The sequence below is a fragment of the Triturus cristatus genome, chromosome 3_2 (assembly GCF_964204655.1).
Source record: "Triturus cristatus chromosome 3_2, aTriCri1.1, whole genome shotgun sequence".
NCBI lineage: Eukaryota > Metazoa > Chordata > Amphibia > Caudata > Salamandridae > Triturus > Triturus cristatus.
In genome coordinates this window covers 927,021,146-927,037,347 of record NC_140584.1, presented here as the reverse complement: position 1 = coordinate 927,037,347, position 16,202 = coordinate 927,021,146, and the positions used below count along the sequence as shown (strand labels likewise).

The 16,202-nt window shown below is 48.1% G+C and overlaps 1 protein-coding gene across 1 annotated transcript in view; it reads left to right on the top strand.

Moving 5' to 3' along the window:
* Nucleotides 1-11,533: 11,533 nt before the first annotated feature.
* Nucleotides 11,534-16,202, top strand: part of PTRH2 (peptidyl-tRNA hydrolase 2) — a 29,182-nt gene continuing 24,513 nt past the window's right edge. The window contains exon 1 of the mRNA XM_085649402.1: nucleotides 11,534-11,671. The gene's annotated coding sequence lies outside the window, so the exon portion shown is untranslated. The remainder of the gene's footprint in view (nucleotides 11,672-16,202) is intronic.

Genomic DNA, 16,202 nt, shown 5'->3' with positions numbered 1-16,202 from the left:
GCAGCAGGAATGCTCAAAGAGACATCGGAGGAAAGGAAAACCCTTTCCTTACCCCCGATGCCTCTTTGTTTGAAAAAAAAAAAACTCCCCGAGGAGAAACTCACCTTCTCCTCCTGGAAGCGCTGGAAGCAAATGGCTTCCACTGCGTCCAGTTTCATCTAATGATGTCGGCGTGCAATGCGCGCTGACGTCATTAGATGATGTGGAGGAGGGGGCGGGGGGCAGCGGACGGCCTTCCGCTGTCCTCTCTGGTGGGGGCAGCAAGATCGGAGGTTCACGGGGGAGCCAGGACGGCCGGGAGCGATCGTGAGCACACGCCCACCGTGCCTCATGACGGCTCCCGGCAGTCCAGAGCACCGAAGGGGTTAAGGGGGAAGATGTGTTGTGTTTCCCTTTAAGCATTTTGTATACCTCTTGCCTTTGCACGAGGATTGCATTCCGTTTGTATTACCTTGTTTGCTTTTAACCATATGTTCCATTCTCCAGTCGTTTTCCTTGGCAACCAGCATTCTTATCTGCGGTGCGCCAGGGAGAAGGACTTAAGGTGGTGTGTGTGAAGAAGTCTCGACACGCAGGTGTAGAACATCAAGAGTTTATTAATTGACCAACACAGGCTCCGCAGCATCGGAGCGTAAGGAATGCAAACGCAACATGAGTCGTCAGCTGTCAACTGTCAATGGCCAGCTGACAGCTAACGACAGGGAACACAATACGGTGTTGGCGCAGGGACACAAGAAAGCAACAGAACATATGGTGTCCTCACAGGGACACGAGTATAATCGTAACACATCTTTCTCCTTATGGAAACATCCCGGAGGGGAAAGAGGAGGATACACAGAATAGTGGAAAATATGCATTATGAAGAAAAGTGCAGGTGAGTGGTGTTACTCACAAACATAATCCGAACGTTTGGTGGGTGGCAACAACCTCCTACCCACCCTGCTGGTGCTGGCAAGGTATTGTTGTTTTTGCATTTGTCACCCCGAGTGGGAAGGGTATGCTCAGACGTGAGTCCCTTGCTCTCCATGCCACTGGAATCAAGCTATCCTGGCTGACGAGGGCTGAAAGCCCGAAACCGGTCCTAGGATGCTTGTTTCCAGTCCAGGGAGGACCTGGCTTGGCAGTTCGGGCTGGACTGTTCCCATGGGGCACAGGGTCAAGACTGATTTGCATATGGCTGGGTTCAAACTGGAATGGCATGGTGAGCAAAAAAACGATGGATTTAGGCCCAGATCTCTGTACTGGGGTGAATGTATGACATTGTTCTGCATTCTGTCCATCAATTTGTTGTTTTTGCATTTGTCACCCCGAGTGGGAAGGGTATGCTCAGACGTGAGTCCCTTGCTCTCCATGCCACTGGAATCAAGCTATCCTGGCTGACGAGGGCTGAAAGCCCGAAACCGGTCCTAGGATGCTTGTTTCCAGTCCAGGGAGGACCTGGCTTGGCAGTTCGGGCTGGACTGTTCCCATGGGGCACAGGGTCAAGACTGATTTGCATATGGCTGGGTTCAAACTGGAATGGCATGGTGAGCAAAAAAACGATGGATTTAGGCCCAGATCTCTGTACTGGGGTGAATGTATGACATTGTTCTGCATTCTGTCCATCAATTGTTGTTTTTGCATTTGTCACCCCGAGTGGGAAGGGTATGCTCAGACGTGAGTCCCTTGCTCTCCATGCCACTGGAATCAAGCTATCCTGGCTGACGAGGGCTGAAAGCCCGAAACCGGTCCTAGGATGCTTGTTTCCAGTCCAGGGAGGACCTGGCTTGGCAGTTCGGGCTGGACTGTTCCCATGGGGCACAGGGTCAAGACTGATTTGCATATGGCTGGGTTCAAACTTGAATGGCATGGTGAGCAAAAAAACGATGGATTTAGGCCCAGATCTCTGTACTGGGGTGAATGTATGACATTGTTCTGCATTCTGTCCATCAATTGTTGTTTTTGCATTTGTCACCCCGAGTGGGAAGGGTATGCTCAGACGTGAGTCCCTTGCTCTCCATGCCACTGGAATCAAGCTATCCTGGCTGACGAGGGCTGAAAGCCCGAAACCGGTCCTAGGATGCTTGTTTCCAGTCCAGGGAGGACCTGGCTTGGCAGTTCGGGCTGGACTGTTCCCATGGGGCACAGGGTCAAGACTGATTTGCATATGGCTGGGTTCAAACTGGAATGGCATGGTGAGCAAAAAAACGATGGATTTAGGCCCAGATCTCTGTACTGGGGTGAATGTATGACATTGTTCTGCATTCTGTCCATCAATTGTTGTTTTTGCATTTGTCACCCCGAGTGGGAAGGGTATGCTCAGACGTGAGTCCCTTGCTCTCCATGCCACTGGAATCAAGCTATCCTGGCTGACGAGGGCTGAAAGCCCGAAACCGGTCCTAGGATGCTTGTTTCCAGTCCAGGGAGGACCTGGCTTGGCAGTTCGGGCTGGACTGTTCCCATGGGGCACAGGGTCAAGACTGATTTGCATATGGCTGGGTTCAAACTGGAATGGCATGGTGAGCAAAAAAACGATGGATTTAGGCCCAGATCTCTGTACTGGGGTGAATGTATGACATTGTTCTGCATTCTGTCCATCAATTGTTGTTTTTGCATTTGTCACCCCGAGTGGGAAGGGTATGCTCAGACGTGAGTCCCTTGCTCTCCATGCCACTGGAATCAAGCTATCCTGGCTGACGAGGGCTGAAAGCCCGAAACCGGTCCTAGGATGCTTGTTTCCAGTCCAGGGAGGACCTGGCTTGGCAGTTCGGGCTGGACTGTTCCCATGGGGCACAGGGTCAAGACTGATTTGCATATGGCTGGGTTCAAACTGGAATGGCATGGTGAGCAAAAAAACGATGGATTTAGGCCCAGATCTCTGTACTGGGGTGAATGTATGACATTGTTCTGCATTCTGTCCATCAATTGTTGTTTTTGCATTTGTCACCCCGAGTGGGAAGGGTATGCTCAGACGTGAGTCCCTTGCTCTCCATGCCACTGGAATCAAGCTATCCTGGCTGACGAGGGCTGAAAGCCCGAAACCGGTCCTAGGATGCTTGTTTCCAGTCCAGGGAGGACCTGGCTTGGCAGTTCGGGCTGGACTGTTCCCATGGGGCACAGGGTCAAGACTGATTTGCATATGGCTGGGTTCAAACTGGAATGGCATGGTGAGCAAAAAAACGATGGATTTAGGCCCAGATCTCTGTACTGGGGTGAATGTATGACATTGTTCTGCATTCTGTCCATCAATTGTTGTTTTTGCATTTGTCACCCCGAGTGGGAAGGGTATGCTCAGACGTGAGTCCCTTGCTCTCCATGCCACTGGAATCAAGCTATCCTGGCTGACGAGGGCTGAAAGCCCGAAACCGGTCCTAGGATGCTTGTTTCCAGTCCAGGGAGGACCTGGCTTGGCAGTTCGGGCTGGACTGTTCCCATGGGGCACAGGGTCAAGACTGATTTGCATATGGCTGGGTTCAAACTGGAATGGCATGGTGAGCAAAAAAACGATGGATTTAGGCCCAGATCTCTGTACTGGGGTGAATGTATGACATTGTTCTGCATTCTGTCCATCAATTGTTGTTTTTGCATTTGTCACCCCGAGTGGGAAGGGTATGCTCAGACGTGAGTCCCTTGCTCTCCATGCCACTGGAATCAAGCTATCCTGGCTGACGAGGGCTGAAAGCCCGAAACCGGTCCTAGGATGCTTGTTTCCAGTCCAGGGAGGACCTGGCTTGGCAGTTCGGGCTGGACTGTTCCCATGGGGCACAGGGTCAAGACTGATTTGCATATGGCTGGGTTCAAACTGGAATGGCATGGTGAGCAAAAAAACGATGGATTTAGGCCCAGATCTCTGTACTGGGGTGAATGTATGACATTGTTCTGCATTCTGTCCATCAATTGTTGTTTTTGCATTTGTCACCCCGAGTGGGAAGGGTATGCTCAGACGTGAGTCCCTTGCTCTCCATGCCACTGGAATCAAGCTATCCTGGCTGACGAGGGCTGAAAGCCCGAAACCGGTCCTAGGATGCTTGTTTCCAGTCCAGGGAGGACCTGGCTTGGCAGTTCGGGCTGGACTGTTCCCATGGGGCACAGGGTCAAGACTGATTTGCATATGGCTGGGTTCAAACTGGAATGGCATGGTGAGCAAAAAAACGATGGATTTAGGCCCAGATCTCTGTACTGGGGTGAATGTATGACATTGTTCTGCATTCTGTCCATCAATTGTTGGTTTTGGCAAGGTATTTGCAGTCACCCAACTAAGTAGCGGGAAGCTGCCTACCCACTCTACCTGTAGTGTTAGGTTCAACTGGGACGCACATAGACGTATTTGTGGGTTGTAATGCCATGCTGTGTGCTGCCGTGTTACTGGTATTGGGTTCATAGTCAGATTCATCATCAGACAAGCCAGTGTTCGTTCTGCAGGCCTTACTAATGGATGCATACTCACTGGTGGAATTTAGATGAAGGGAACTGTCAGGATCACCCAAGCGTTGTTTACACAGGGACAGAGAGGATAAATGCCACACCTTGCCGTTGCCAAGGAGAGCTGAATTACAGAACACCTTCTGAACAGCAAAGGGGTTGCGAATAGCTATCCTGCCCCTTTTTTACAAAGCCACTTTTCTTGACCTTGACAGTGTCCCCAACATGAAGCTCCACATTTTTGCACCCATGTTTAAGGTCATACCTGATTTTGGAACTGGCTTGTGCTCGTACCAACCTTTCCCTTACATAGTCAGCTGACCAGTGCACTCTCTTCGTGGCTCGTGTCCACCCCACGTTATCTTTGGACAAAGGTGTTCTTCCCCGCATAAGCTCAAACGGGCTGCAGCCAGTTGAGTCATTGGGAGTAATGCGATAAGCCCACAGGATTTTCATGATTTCCTGTCTCCAACTCTGGTTGTTACTGCAGGACAATTGGACTATTCCTTTAATGACCCTGTTAAAGCGATCAACAGCACCGTTGCCCGCAGGATGGTAAACAGAGGTTGTTTTGTGTTCTATTTGGTTCCTGTGCATGTAGGTCTTAAAAACATCTGACAAGAATTGAGGCCCATTGTCGCTAACAATCTGTTTTGGGAGACCCTCATGAGTGAATAAGTCATCAAGAAATTTAATAATACAAACAGAATCAGGTTTTTTAACAAATTTAAGCTCAGGCCACTTTGAAAAATGATCGATTACCACGATAATGTACCACTGTTCCATTTGCTCGAGGACGGGACCCATTATGTCAACACCGATCCTCTCTCAGGGCATGGAGGGACATGTGATGGAGTGGTGGTCTGAAAGTGACTTGAGTTTTATCAGAGTTCATGCATTGCGTACAATTCCTGACCATCCTTTCTACAGCTAAACTGATACCTGGCCACCAGCAACTGTTTTTGGTTCTGCTCTAGGTTTTACCTATTCCTAAATGTCCTTCGTGGCACAGGTTTAGTACTCTCGTTCTTAAACTGCTGGGGGGGGGGGACTACTCTACCTCCCCTCAATAACAAACCGTTCTCATGTGAGAAGTCATCTTTCATTTCCCAAAAGTGTATTAACGTGTCAGTCAATGAAAAATTGTCTAGCAATCGCGACAAAGAATTTTCAATTCTATTAAGGACACGGAGGCGAGGATTATGCTTCTCTAACTTTACTGATATCCACAGCAGCCAATAAACAAACTTTAAACTGGCATGACCCCAGAAGGTAAACCCCTTCCTGTCTCTGCACCAATCATTATACTGTCCACCACATAAGTACAGATGACGACGCCATAACTTCCTCTTTCTTTGCGATCATCTCCAACCGTCCACTAAAAACTGGAAACTCAACGTGACGTAGATCCTTGTCACCACCGAAACCGTCTTCAACCTCCACAGAACTCCATCCTGCAGATGCTGTAATTCCACAGACTTTGGTTTGCTTGTTCTGGTCACCTGAAATGGAAACTGACATCGTAACTTCCATTCCAATTTGATGGAAATACAATAACCATAAACGAATTCTAGGGCGGGTAAATGCCTTACAACAAACACAATATTGTCACTGAAATTGTAGCCTGGGTGGGATAATCCTCGCCTCCGTGTCCTTAATAGAATTGAAAATTCTTTGTCGCGATTGCTAGACAATTTTTCATTCTATGTCAGTCCACGGAGGCTCTGATTATGCTAGTTTAAAGTTGTTCCACCACCACCGAGCCACATCCACAGTAGGTTTATGATAAAACTTCTTAAATGTGGAATCAGCAGACCAGTCCGCCACGGTCATGATATCTTGCAACCGGGAACCGGCCCCAAATGACTTGGAGGCCATAGCTCCTCTAACTGAATGAGCTCCAAAAATGGAAGTATCCACCCCCGCTAGACCCAGTAACCAAGTGACCCACCTGGCCAGGGTTGCAGAAGTGACCGGGCGAAAAGGTTTCTGAAGTGAAATTAACAACTGGCCTAACACATCAGGTCTAATTTCTCTAGTACAGTCCTCATAAACCTTTAAACATTTGACCACACATAATTTGCTGTGATGAGGAAAAGCAGGATAAGAAATACAATGTGAATGCGTTTTTGTACGTTTTGAAATCGTAAAGGAAACTCCCGAAGGAGTAAATACTCTACCTGCCAAATCCAAGGCCCGTACATCCGACACTCGTCTGTATGAGATCAGACACAGCAAGAGTGTCAACTTTGCTGATAACTGCTTTCTAGACAAAGCTTCATTATTCGGCCAGCCTACCAAAAAACGCAATACCACAGTAACGTCCCAAAGTACGTTGTACTTAGGTTGAGGAGGATTCACCAACCGAATACCTCGCACCACCTTGCAAACCAGAGGATGTTCCCCCACCGGTTTGCCCTCTACGTGTGGGTGTCCCGCCGAAATCGCTGATCTGAAGTTATTCACCGTCCTATACGCTAACCCTGATTTGGCGAGTTCCGACAAGAAATTTACAATCATATGGATGTCGGATCGCATGGGATCACCCTGTCGTTCACCACACCAACAAACCCATCGTCTCCAAGCGGATTCATATCGCTTGTGTGTGGAGGGTGCCCAAGCTTGTGATAAGAAAAAGAGAGTGTCCTGTGAAACTCCCGGCACCTGCCAACGACGCCTGAAAGTCTCCATGCCATGAGGACCAACTGGTCTTGTAAAACCAACAGATGTCGAAGCCCTTGAGGGTCCGTGAGGATATCTGGGAACGACCGAAGTCGAACCGGAGGCGCACAGGCCAGTGTCAGGGCGGTCGGAAAGCACGCTTGTGCCTTCCAACATGGTGAAACTAGAATAATCTCCGCTTTGTGTCTGCGGACCTGGGCCAGCACCCTTGGGATCATGGCAAACGGTGGAAAGGCATATAGAATGCCCGTCGTCCATGACTGAAGGAAGGCATCCGAGCCGACTGCTAAAGGGTCCGGCCTCCAACTGTAGAACAGTGGAATTTGTCTGTTGAGTCTGGACGCAAACAGGTCCAACACACAAGGACCCCATTTGAGGTCCAAAGTCCTGAAAATCTTGGGATGCAGCATCCAATCGCTGACGTCCCGTAAGTGTCGTGAATTCCAATCCGCTATCACGTTGGCTGACCCGGGAATATATTCCGCAGTCACCACTATGCGATGGTCCAGGCAATAATGCCAGAAGTCCTTGGCGATTTCCGCCAGGAGACGAGATCTGGCCCCTCCGAGGCGATTTATGTAACGGACCGCGGACACATTGTCCATGCGGAGGAGAATGCAACAAGAAACCCGCTGAGGGGCCAGAGTGCGAATCGCAAATGAGCCTGCTAGAAGCTCCAAGCAATTGATGTGCATGTTCAATTCCTCACGGGACCACCGACCCCCTGTTTCCAGAGTCCCACAACGAGCTCCCCAGCCCCAGCGACTGGCATCCGACTCTATCACCACATCCGGACTGGTTGAAAAAATGGCTCTGCCATTCCAGGCATCCATATGCTCTAACCACCAATTCATCTCCGTACGAGCCTCTGTGGAAAGGATAATCTGTTGCGCATATGACAGACCCTTGCGCAGATGTAAGATTTTTAATCTCTGTAGTGCCCTGTAATGTAAGGGCCCCGGAAAAATCGCCTGAATGGAGGCTGCTAGAAGGCCTACCAGGCGAGCTAGCGTCCTCAACGATATTGTCGGAGAGGCAAGCGCTCTCCTCAACTCTTTCCTGATCGCCACTCTCTTCTTGAGAGGAAGAAGTAATTGTGTCGTGATAGAATTGATTTGAAAACCCAGAAAATCCATTACCTGTGATGGGTTCAATATCGATTTCTCTAGGTTCAGAAGAAATCCTAATTCCTGCAGAAGTTGAATTGTCCATGAAAGATGTACTAACAACAGATCTTTCGACTGCGCCATAATCAATATATTGTCTAGATAAATGATCAGACGCACTCCCCTTTCTCTCAACCACTGTACGACCGGTCTCATGAGTTTGGTGAAACACCAAGGGGCGGATGAAAGGCCAAAGGGCATGGCGGAAAATTCGAACCATTGGTCGCGCCACAGAAACTGAAGAAAACGCCTGTGTGGTGGGAATATGGGTACCGCCAGGTAGGCGTCTTGTAGGTCCAAGCGAACCAGCCAATCGTGTTCTAGAAGGATGTCCCGCAGAAGGTGTATGCCCTCCATTTTGAAGTGGCGATACACCACCCATGCGTTGAACTCCCTGAGATTCAGCACCAAACGGAACCCCTGATCCTTCTTGGGAACCAAGAAAATCGTGCTTACAAAGCCCTGATTGTGTGGAGCAGACCCCACGATTGCTCCCTTGTGGACCAAAGCCTCCACTTCTTTGTCGATGAAACTCTGCTCTAGTAGGGTAAAATGAAGGGGCCCGGGCACGTGAGTCTGTTTTGGAGAGGCATAAAACTCTATGCGAAAACCCTGCACTGTTTGTAAAATCCAGGGATCGGATATGAGCTCCTGCCATCTGTGAAGGAACAATGCAATCCGACCTCCCACCATACATTCCTTGGTACTTAAGATCTTTACCTGAATAGGAGCCATCTCCTGCTGAATTCTGCTGCCCTCTGTAGACTCCTCTCTGGCCTCTACCTCTACCTCCCCTATTGCGGGAGGGGTAGAACTGTGGCTTCTGGCTACCTCTGCCTCGTTGCTCCGCTCCTCGTGAGGTCTGATTAAAACCTCGGCCGAACCCTCGACCTCGTGAGCGGCCGGCCCTGTCAAAAACACCCGTGTGGAATACTTTTTTAATGTTCGCCTGAGCCTTATCCAAGGCCGAAAAAGTGGCCACGTATTTCCCCATTTACTTTACAAATTTGTCCCCGAACAGCATACCGTTGGCGAGGGAACCCGGTTCCGTTGTGGCCATCTCCGCCAACTGGGAATCAATGCGCATCAAAAAGGAGCGACTCCTCTCCGTCGAGAGAGCCACATTGGCATTGCCAAGAAAACACAAGGCCATTTGAGCCCATTCCATAACATCCGACGTGTCCAACGGAACATTTTGATTCTTCGCGTTGACCGCCGCGCCCAGAATTTTCGTAAGGGGTCCAGAGACATCCAATAGTTTGTCCTGACACCCCCGCCAAGCCCTATCCACACCCTTTTTAGGATCCTTCGCGAATTTTCTCATAAAAGTCGCCATATTCGGGTCTAATTCTGGCGTGTCTGCCACCTTCCCAGTCAAGGAGGGTCTCGGGCATTCTGATCTTAAGGTGACCCGCACCTCCTTCTCAAATCCCTGTCGCAAATTGTGAGCCACATAATGTGCCACCTCTGGACAAGGCACCCACTCAGTGGACCTAGGATGGATCAAGCTCTGGGGATCAAACAATAGGTTCTTGGGCGCTTGACGGTCATCCGCTTTGTATGCTGTGTGCTTGGACTTTTTTGCCTTCTTTTTAGGCAGCACCGATTCAACCTCGGAGTCTGAGGTAGCCGGCGTGGACGGGAAAGACTCATCAGTAGTATAAGTAGCCATGGAGCCATGATCTTTCATTACATTTCTGGCCATGCGCGCTAAAACTTGGGCAGATGACTGCGTGCTCTCTGCGCTAGTGTGAGAGGATTTCATCTTCCTCTTACCATACCTGTGAAGGGGTTTTGTAAATGGCTTCAATGCCTTAATCAAAGCATTATTGACAGAGCCCTGGACGTGGGTATCCAGGGCTTCCACAAGATTCTCCTCCAATTGTTCATCTTCTGGCTCCTCATATTCCTCATATTGGTTGCATTCAACCCACTGATCTTCCTCTTCGGCGTAGTACGCCATTGCTTTAAAGCAGAGAGGGTTGGAGGAGTTTCTCAAGGGGGGGAGCAACCCAGGGGTGTCTCAGAACTTGTTTAAACATTTTGTAAATTTTTTTTACACTAACAGAAACAAACCCTAACGAGTCCTGAAACGTTACTATCAAGGTGGAAGGAGAAACCCCTTTATAACTCCCCTAGAGGCATGCTCTAATCCGGAAAACGCTCCGGGCAGCGTTCAAATGAGGCCAGAGATGTGTGCAGTCTTGCCGAGCGCTACACTCGAAGAGCCGCTCACTCGTAATGCGAGAAAAACGGGTCTTCGCGGTCACGCGCAACGTCTGGGGCAACGACGAGACTGCTCCCTGCGCACGAGGGTCTCGTGTCTGCCTCCTCCTGCGCCGCAACTACGCGCGAGCAAGTGAAAGAACGAGTCACTGAAGCATTATTAGATTCACCATTTCACAAAACGCTAATTCTACTTCGCTCGACAATCTTTACCACAACGATAAAAAGAAAGGGAAAGGTACTTATCTGCTGCTGCAGCAGCAAAGAAAGAGAAAGTTATGGCGTCGTCATATGTACTTATGTGGTGGACAGTATAATGATTGGTGCAGAGACAGGAAGGGGTTTACCTTCCGGGGTCATGCCAGTTTAAAGTTTGTTTATTGGCTGCTGTGGATATCAGTAAAATTAGAAAAGCATAATCAGAGCCTCCGTGGACTGACATAGAATTTGTTTTTGCATGTCCATCCCTCTTTTATCATTATCACTTGTTTCAAAATGATGTCTGTCGATGTCTTTTTTCTGCAATAAATCTTGACAACTTTCCTTGGATTACGACCTTCATTACTCAACATCAAGCATCCTGTGATTCTGGACAAATCACTTTATCTCCCCGTGCCTACAAAAATGAATGTGTCCTTCTGTAATGCAACTGGAGCTCATGTAATGCGCTCTGATACCTTCGGGTCGAGTTCACGTAATAAAAACTGCAAAAAAATGTTTTCCACCTTGTGACAGATAGCTACTCTTCAGAGGGGCACCTTGAGAAGAGAAACAATATAGCGTGACACACGGTAGGGGGGATTATGATCTTGAAAGCATGCAGTCCATTATTTGAATCTGAAAAACGTGGTTCCTGCAGTAGATATGCTTTGCGGCATCCAAATATCAACAACCAATTAGATACGTGGTTACATATTTTTCTTTTGTAGTGAACTTGCATTCGCTAGAAGCACTTGTGACGTGATTGGTTGAGGTGTTCTTGTTTGTTTTTCATTGGCTGTCTGGCCTTGGAAATTCTATCGTAGCCTGCGCTTGGCTGGGCAAGTTTTGCGTGTCCGAAAGGAAGGGAAGCGGTCCGGGTCTCTAGTGACATCATCATAGAAATGTCGTGCTGACTACTGTAGTTAACCGCCTTAGTTTTGAGGAGCGGTGTCCGGATGAGAGCTTTGTGTTACTAGTGATCGGTAACCGTGCTGGTGAGTAGTAGTCTCCCCCACCCTTAGTGGGCTTAGTGTATTGGAAACAGAGACATGCCTAAGGTCTCACTTTGGAAGCTCCTGTTGGTTATTTTTTTAAAGCGATCTGTGCTTAATCCTATTCAATTTTTAGCCCTGGAAGTAATCGCTCTGGGTAGGTGTTAATGTTTGTTCGTGTGGTTTGCATTGTGCCCCCTCAAACTATAACCCTGTCGTTGTCTGTGTGGTTGTACGGAACTAAATGCTATAACTGGACCTTCTTTAACCGACAGCCGACATGTTTTCTTCTTCAGGATCAATCGTAAGTAATCAAAACCTGGGAGTGGTTCATTTAGTTCCTTAAGAGCGCGCGGCAGCTTCCTAGGACCCTAGACCCTACTAGTGTGCCCTTGCCACTTGCAGTGTGCATCATCTTGTGTGCGTGTCATAAGTTGCTGCTATTACAGACTAAACACTTAGGGGCAGATTTACAAGAGAGTGACGCATCTGTATAGATGCGTCACTTTCCCTGCGCCACCCTTAGAAACCCTTGCGCCACCATAGATGTGCCGGGGCAGATTTATGTTTCCTGGCGCATCCCTGCAAATCAGCCGGGATGCGCCAGGAAAGATGCGTCACGAAAGTTTGCCCTTGCGCCACAATAGATGCGGCGCATTTACAATGCACCGCATCGTGGCGCAAGGATAAACAGATGCGTGACGCATCTGATGGCGGAAGGTTGGCGCATTGCTGGAGTTGCGTCGCAAGCGCGACGCAGCTCCAGCAAGGCTCGGGGGTGCCCTATCGATACAATGCTTCGTCAATCCTTACGCCCGCTTCAAGCAGGCGCAGGGTTTTGACGCAGCATGGCCGGAAAAGTGACTGAGTGAAATCTTGTAGATTTTACTCAGCCACTTTTCGGAGGCGTTCCTGCACCGGAACGCCCCCCCCCCCCCCCCCTGGGTAGGTACGCCCACATGTGGCGCAAGCTTTACAACGTGACGCATCTCCCTAAATGCGTCACGTTGTAAATGGGGGGGCAACATGGCGCAGGGTTTACGCCGCCGCTGCGTCACAAAAGTGGCGCAACGGCGGCGTAAAAGTGGCGCAAGTCCGATATAAATCTGCCCCGCTGTATTTACAATACGGCGCACTATGGCGCAAGGATTGACAGATGCGTCACAAATTCTGACGCTACTGTTGGCGGAAAGGTCACGCATTTGCTGGAGTCGTGTCGCAGGCACGACGCAACTCCAGCAATGCGTGTTGAGGCCTATTCCCACTACACTGCGTCACTACTTACGCCTGCTTGAAGCAGGCGTAAGATTTTGATGCAGTGGCGTCCTAAGAGTCACTTTTTCGAGGCCTTCCTGCGTGGGAACACCCACCCTGCATACATTATACCTGACGCAGGTATAATGTGACACAGGGCTTTACAATGTGACGCATCTCCCTAGATGCGTCACGTTGTAAATAGGCCGCATTGTTTGCGCCGCTGTTGCATCAAAAAAGTGACGCAACTGCAGTGCAAAAGTCACACAAGGGGCTTGTAAACCTGACCCTTAATTCCACCACGGAATATTCTTCTTCAGGCGCAGCTTCTGGGCCACTTTGCACCGCCTTGAGCGACTCATCGTCTACGGATGTCAAACTCTGCTTTTCATGCCCGAGTCGAGACTAAATCATGGGCGCAATCCAGACTGTTTTTCTTCGTTATGGTGTGCTGGAATGATGTGCACAGCATCTATCACTGCATTTTAAGAATCTTGAATTAATGGCCCATCAGTACTAACGTGTATTGGACGTGAACGTGTAATCTAGGACTCTAAGCAGTCTCAAACGGATGCATTATGTGTGATCTCTGAAGGCCATTCCACGCAGCACTAATCTACTAAATCAAACAACGAGTGACACTCCCCTTGTGACAACAGACTTCTGAGTAGTGTGGGTATTAAAGGGACTGTGCTCAAGTAGTTCAGGTCCTCTCTCTTTCTGATAAATCACAACATATGGCATCCTTTATTTAATCCTTTTCAGGTCCCAGACTAATCCTTAAATCCCCCCCCCCCCCCCACACCTTCCAATGTGTCTGGGGAGCCGCAATGTGTTGCCCTAAATAAACAGAATGTATCTGACACTAAGCTATATATTTACATTGAATTCTCAAACAGCCTTATGACTTTTGCCTTACCCCCCTGGACCCACAGAAGACTGAATTGCTTCTGCTGTCCTACTAACAAATGTCAGGGGACACACTAATAACTTGAAATCAATTTAATGACATGGGTGTCGCAACTAAAATGATTACCCGGCAGAATCCTTTAGCTTTTAATTTGGCAGGCTCAACACCTTGCTATGCCATCAATGAGAGGGCCAAAAACACCAGATTGCAAACAAAACATCTTTTGCATCCTCAATTAAGTTGGCGTCCAGGCTTTAGTTTTTCACGTTTCTGTGATAGTGTTTCACTGATGGGCCTGCTTAAATCTTGCCTATCTCCCACTAAAGCGGGTCTCCACGCAGCAGCGGGTCTCGTAGTGCATATGAGAAGATTTCAGTAGAGATGAAAGTAGAGGGGCTTTACGAGTTTATGCTAGAGATGTGTCTATAAGTGTATATATTCCCGTAATTGAAGAAGGCACCTCACCGGACATACCAGTTTTTTTAATTACATATTACCAACTCAACCCAAGGACACTGGATCTCTTTACATGAGCACCAGAGTACATTATTCGAAGTGAGATTATTATGTTCGTTTGTTTTGTTTTTAGCCCCAGAATCACTAGATGTTGAGCCGAAGCTGGGAATCTAACTTGGTCCCCCAGTTCCAAGGTGGGCAGCTCTGACCATTGGCCACCTGTCCTCTCTTTCCAAAGGTAGCCAATAGCCCTTGATTGTCAACATTGCTGCCAAGAAATAAGTCGAAGAGGATATCACAGAAAGTAAAAAAATATTTTGAAGGTGAAGGGAATGACCAAAACATTTTGATTCTCATTTTAAAACCGCAGGTTTTAAACATTTAGCAACAAAACGCAATGCAAAAAGAACCACCAATTTACTAATTTCTTGCATACGGCTCCATAAGATGTGCTGTGAATTCAAAAACTATTTATTCCACGCCATGGAACCTATGACTGCTCCACTTTTTGTTCTGTCGTCAGTTACATTATAGAACTAACTTTCTGTGCTGCCTTGCTCTCTCTAAGCATAACTAGCATGCTGTGCTTTTGTTTGAGAGGACTTTGATATCTTTCGGGCACTGGCTGGGTGTGACGCTTTATCTGTTTATAGGTGGTGTTGGTATTGCCGATGAAAGATAACAGGTTGGTACTATAGTCCATTTTCTTGGCGTTGACTTGGGGCTTTATAGGGTAGTGACAGCTGTCACATGAGCTAAGGACGTGGGTCTGTGTTTATTATTATTAAATTTATTAGGCACACAGCTACCCTAATAGGGTTTCCCGGCGCAAATAAGTCTGAATTTAGACTACGTAACTAGGCCATTTGCTGAATGAAGAGCCAGGTCTTAATGTCTCGGCGAAATTTTAGATAAGAGGGTTCCAGCTTCACATGATTAGGAAGGGAATTCCAAAGTTTCGGTCCGAGGTACGAGAAGGAGCGTCCACCCATTCTTGTCAGTTTAAATCTGGGAAGTGTCAAGTTACCCTGGGTGGAGGAGCGCAAGGCGCGATGCGGTATGTAAGGGCAAATGAGTTCTCGCAGATACACTGGAGCTGCACCTTGTTTTATTTTAAAAATATGACAAAGAGCTTTAAATTTGATGCGGTTATTAATGCAGAGCTAATGAAGATCCTGCAGAAAAGGAGTAACCGAGGCTCTCCTTGCAATATGGCAGAGAAGGCGCGCTGCAGAATTTTGAACCATTTGTAGCCTCCTCACGGGTTCCCTATTGCAGCCTAACTAGAGTATGTTCCTGTAGTCCAATCGGGACATTATAAGGGATTGGACTACGGTTCTTTGTGTAGAGAAAGGGATCATCCAAATTATTTTCCGCAGCCATCTTAGTATAGAAAAACAGGTACCCACAGTACTTATTGCTTGTTGCCGCATGGAAAGTTGGCCGTCCATAATGAAGCCTAAATTACGGGCTTGGGTAACCGGCTGAGGAAATAAACCCATTTCTTGAGGCCAATGAGAATAGTTCCAAAGATGTTTATCTTTCCCCAAGATAATGACCTCCGTTTTGTCCCCTTTTAATTTAAGGCAGTTGGTGTTCATCCATTTCGAAACTTGGAGCAGACCATTCCTTAGAGAAGATATCATCTTGACTTTAGAGGAGGATAATGAAAAAATGATTTGAGTGTCATCTGCATAGGAGTAAAGGGTGAGCCCTGCGTCCTCAACGATGGTAGCAAGGGGACGCACATAGATATTAAAAAGTAGTGGACTCAAGGTAGAACCCTGAGGAACTCCATATGCAGATGCTCGAGAGATGGAAGAAACCCCCGAAGAAAAGACCTGAAATGAACGGTCACTCAGAAAAGAGGACAGCCAAAGCAGAGCTGAACCTTCAACACCTGCTAACTGAAGA